General features: G+C 53.6%; 1 non-coding gene across 1 annotated transcript in view; it reads left to right on the top strand.

Annotated features, from left to right (window-relative positions):
- Positions 1–3,314: 3,314 nt before the first annotated feature.
- LOC124771074 overlaps positions 3,315–5,000 on the top strand; it is a 1,909-nt gene continuing 223 nt past the window's right edge. The window contains exon 1 of the ribosomal RNA XR_007013282.1: positions 3,315–5,000. This exon is cut by the window's right edge and continues 223 nt beyond it. This is a non-coding gene — a ribosomal RNA (small subunit ribosomal RNA).

Below are 5,000 nucleotides of genomic sequence, written 5' to 3'. Positions count from 1 at the left end.
TAAAGTGCAATCCACCCCTATAACTTGCGTTTCATGAAGAGTTATTTCCAATATGCGACATTCCCGCTGTCCGTATACATGAGCCGCGACCTGTACCACTTACGAGCGAGAGACGCGATCGCGTTGCTCACTGTACGGCGTCCGATACCGAGCCATCAGCATGTCGGTCCCCATGCGCGTTGCACTCGCACTCGCAGTCGCAAAAACGTGGGGCAAATATATTACGCGGAAGAGTTATAACAGACCGAGCCCCACTGCATGGGGGGAGTCTTTGTCACTAATGTACACAGATGGAACATTTTGGACTGGAACCAGATTACCCGTACACACGGCGCTGATTAGTAATCAATGCAGAGCCATCAAACTACAGCAAATATACACAACTGTCCGTATACATGCTGAAAGAGTCTGCCCAAAATGGGAACCACACGTCAGCCAGACACTCTGATCATGCACCACTCTCTGCTTCTAACAGGCGCACATACAATATGTAAGCACCAGCATGGAACAACATCCAGTGCATCTTCTCCGCCACATTACACAATCCACACTATCACAACCAGACCAGGAGGTCCGTGCGGAAAATACAATATCCCAGCCTTTCGACATCCACCATTGCGCAGACCAGGCACCAACACCCACACATGTCCTATACAACGGTGCACCCAACATCACAATAGTACCTCCTGTCACAGCGCACAAACAATGACATGAGTCAAAGACACAGGTCTCACACAAGCATAGAATTGGAGCGCCGCCTCTAATAAGCCAAAGGTGCATCCTGACGTGACAAATCTGATCATGTCACAAGCATTCACTTACTATAATCACTATCAACGAACCTGCCGCCCCCGCCCCCCCCCCCCCCTACACCTTTCCGTACAACAACGTGTAACCTAACCTAACCTAACCTAACCTATGTTGTACCTTAACCTAACCTATGTTGTACCTTAACCTAACCTATGTTGTACCTTAACCTAACCTATGTTGTACCTTAACCTAACCTATGTTGTACCTTAACCTAACCTATGTTGTACCTTAACCTAACCTATGTTGTACCTTAACCTAACCTATGTTGTACCTTAACCTAACCCATGTTGTACCTTAACCTAACCCATGTTGTACCTTAACCTAACCCATGTTGTACCTTAACCTAACCCATGTTGTACCTTAACCTAACCCATGTTGTACCTTAACCTAACCCATGTTGTGCCTCAACCTAACCCATGTTGTGCCTCAACCTAACCCATGTTGTGCCTCAACCTAACCCATGTTGTGCCTTAACCTAACCCATGTTGTGCCTCAACCTAACCCATGTTGTGCCTTAACCTAACCCATGTTGTGCCTTAACCTAACCCATGTTGTGCCTTAACCTAACCCATGTTGTGCCTTAACCTAACCCATGTTGTGCCTTAACCTAACCCATGTTGTGCCTTAACCTAACCCATGTTGTGCCTTAACCTAACCCATGTTGTGCCTTAACCTAACCCATGTTGTCGCCTTAACGTAACCCACGTTGTCGCCTAAACCTGCTCTGTAATTGTTATACGACTCGTTCAATTACTGTAGTGTTGCCCACCCGCAACCCTCGCAATATAGTTCGCTACTCGCACTGCCCGCACCCCTGTGTATCGCTTCATGTTAAACACCTTGCAAGTCTTGCTCACTTTCCACATGCTCCTGCTGTACACTGTAATGTGGATGGCAGCAGGACGTACATGCCGCCCCTCCCCACGTCCCCACCTTGCCCCCTGCCTTCGCAAGCTGGTTGGTGAGAAGTTTGCATGTTCAATGCCCTTCGCATGCGACGTACTCAGGCTACGTTGTGGTGCGGCCTGTGTCAACTGTCCGCTGATGTCGTACGCGTGAACCACAATCTGTACTGCACATTCGTCCTTATGTACTGAATGATACATCGTGGCACATGTGTGACCGCACAACGACTGCGCCCAAAAACGGCGGACCATACAGTGCAAATATTGTGCACGCAGCTACGTGTCGTCTCCCTATGAGAGCTGGATTGCAGTGTGGTACGCCATAGAGACGTGTGGGAGGAACGGACGCCGTGGATGGCGATCAGCATGAGCTGTCTGTTGATGTATTCGGACCTAGTCGTCTCTCCTCACACACCGTGATGGCATGGTGCACCGCGTTCCATATCTGCGACATGCTACAGAGGCCGGTTGACAGTCGTTCGAGCAATGGACATCGCATACGTACGGGGGCCACCTTCCACGTATTGTCTAGGCGTGCACATTTTGTTGCGTGTATGTGGGCAGACGTAGTGTGGCGTGACACCTGACACAGGCATGCAATAATCGTTGAAGTTGCAAATGGCGATGGACGCCTGCGTTTTCTGGTGAAGTTACGCAAATGAACAAATGGTAACCTGTTGTGGTGCGGTTGTTCTCGCTAGGGGTGAATCGGTGATGGCGACGATAGGTTGAGGTACTAACCGGTTGTTCCAGCGATACCCACCATGCCGACGAAACTGAACGGCATCTGGGTGTGAAGCGATACGCGGCGGTGGCTGGGTGGGACCGTCCCCGGCCGGTGAGGGGGCGCCTCCCGGCGTGCTGGCCGCGCGGTGCGTGGGCGCACGCGCTACAGCCGGCTGGTGGGGGCGGCCAGTGGCAGGCGCGCCGGCCGACGGACGCGGCAGGCGTCGCAGCTGCGCGCCGGCGCACCCTGCGCGCGGCGCCGTGCGGCCAAAGTAGGTCCTCGCGGGCCCGGTGCGAAGCGCGGTGGACATCTTCAGTGTGCTGGTCCGATTGAGGACTGTGTGCGTTGAGGATGCGCCGCCGCCCGGCGCTCGGCGCCGCGACGCCGTCTGCTGCTCGGTCGCCCCAGCGGTTCTCGCTGGTGGTTTGTATCGCAGCTGTGCGGATGTGTTGGCGCGTGCGCTGTGCTGGGAGAGTTCGCTTCGGCACCCAAGTGGGGCTTTTGTCCTTCTGTGGCGCTGGCGTTGGAGCTGCCGGTCACCGTAGGTGGCGCGTGTTGTCTCCCGCCGGCAATGCCACGACAGCACGCTCCCGGGCCTCTGTCGGCAGCGGCAAGCTCAGTTGGGAGCACGGGTGGTCGCACCGAAAGCGTCTACTCGCCTAACTCCGGGCGATTGCGCCTCTCTCGAACCCGACCAAGTACTTGGGACGGCGCTGCGCGCCGCCGGGACCTGAGAGGGTTTCGAGGTGTATTGTGCAGGGGAGCTCAGCCTCCTCCTGTTTGCAGAATGATTGAGCGGACGCTTGCGTGTTCGCGCGGGCCCCCGGGACACACTCCCGGGCGGCCGGCTGCTCAGCTCTAGTTGACGCAGCTCCCTGGTTGATCCTGCCAGTAGTCATATGCTTGTCTCAAAGATTAAGCCATGCATGTCTCAGTACAAGCCGCATTAAGGTGAAACCGCGAATGGCTCATTAAATCAGTTATGGTTCCTTAGATCGTACCCACGTTACTTGGATAACTGTGGTAATTCTAGAGCTAATACATGCAAACAGAGTCCCGACCAGAGATGGAAGGGACGCTTTTATTAGATCAAAACCAATCGGTCGGCTCGTCCGGTCCGTTTGCCTTGGTGACTCTGAATAACTTTGGGCTGATCGCACGGTCCTCGTACCGGCGACGCATCTTTCAAATGTCTGCCTTATCAACTGTCGATGGTAGGTTCTGCGCCTACCATGGTTGTAACGGGTAACGGGGAATCAGGGTTCGATTCCGGAGAGGGAGCCTGAGAAACGGCTACCACATCCAAGGAAGGCAGCAGGCGCGCAAATTACCCACTCCCGGCACGGGGAGGTAGTGACGAAAAATAACGATACGGGACTCATCCGAGGCCCCGTAATCGGAATGAGTACACTTTAAATCCTTTAACGAGTATCTATTGGAGGGCAAGTCTGGTGCCAGCAGCCGCGGTAATTCCAGCTCCAATAGCGTATATTAAAGTTGTTGCGGTTAAAAAGCTCGTAGTTGGATTTGTGTCCCACGCTGTTGGTTCACCGCCCGTCGGTGTTTAACTGGCATGTATCGTGGGACGTCCTGCCGGTGGGGCGAGCTGAAGGCGTGCGACCGCCTCGTGCGTGCTCGTGCGTCCCGAGGCGGACCCCGTTGAAATCCTACCAGGGTGCTCTTTATTGAGTGTCTCGGTGGGCCGGCACGTTTACTTTGAACAAATTAGAGTGCTTAAAGCAGGCAAGCCCGCCTGAATACTGTGTGCATGGAATAATGGAATAGGACCTCGGTTCTATTTTGTTGGTTTTCGGAACCCGAGGTAATGATTAATAGGGACAGGCGGGGGCATTCGTATTGCGACGTTAGAGGTGAAATTCTTGGATCGTCGCAAGACGAACAGAAGCGAAAGCATTTGCCAAGTATGTTTTCATTAATCAAGAACGAAAGTTAGAGGTTCGAAGGCGATCAGATACCGCCCTAGTTCTAACCATAAACGATGCCAGCCAGCGATCCGCCGCAGTTCCTCCGATGACTCGGCGGGCAGCCTCCGGGAAACCAAAGCTTTTGGGTTCCGGGGGAAGTATGGTTGCAAAGCTGAAACTTAAAGGAATTGACGGAAGGGCACCACCAGGAGTGGAGCCTGCGGCTTAATTTGACTCAACACGGGAAACCTCACCAGGCCCGGACACCGGAAGGATTGACAGATTGATAGCTCTTTCTTGATTCGGTGGGTGGTGGTGCATGGCCGTTCTTAGTTGGTGGAGCGATTTGTCTGGTTAATTCCGATAACGAACGAGACTCTAGCCTGCTAACTAGTCGCGTGACATCCTTCGTGCTGTCAGCGATTACTTTTCTTCTTAGAGGGACAGGCGGCTTCTAGCCGCACGAGATTGAGCAATAACAGGTCTGTGATGCCCTTAGATGTTCTGGGCCGCACGCGCGCTACACTGAAGGAATCAGCGTGTCTTCCTAGGCCGAAAGGTCGGGGTAACCCGCTGAACCTCCTTCGTGCTAGGGATTGGGGCTTGCAATTGTTCCCCATGAACGAGGAATTC

The sequence above is a fragment of the Schistocerca piceifrons genome, unplaced genomic scaffold (assembly GCF_021461385.2).
Source record: "Schistocerca piceifrons isolate TAMUIC-IGC-003096 unplaced genomic scaffold, iqSchPice1.1 HiC_scaffold_89, whole genome shotgun sequence".
Classification (NCBI taxonomy): Eukaryota; Metazoa; Arthropoda; class Insecta; order Orthoptera; family Acrididae; genus Schistocerca; species Schistocerca piceifrons.
Note: the sequence above shows the minus strand (reverse complement) of the source record. Positions and strands in the feature narration are given on the sequence as shown.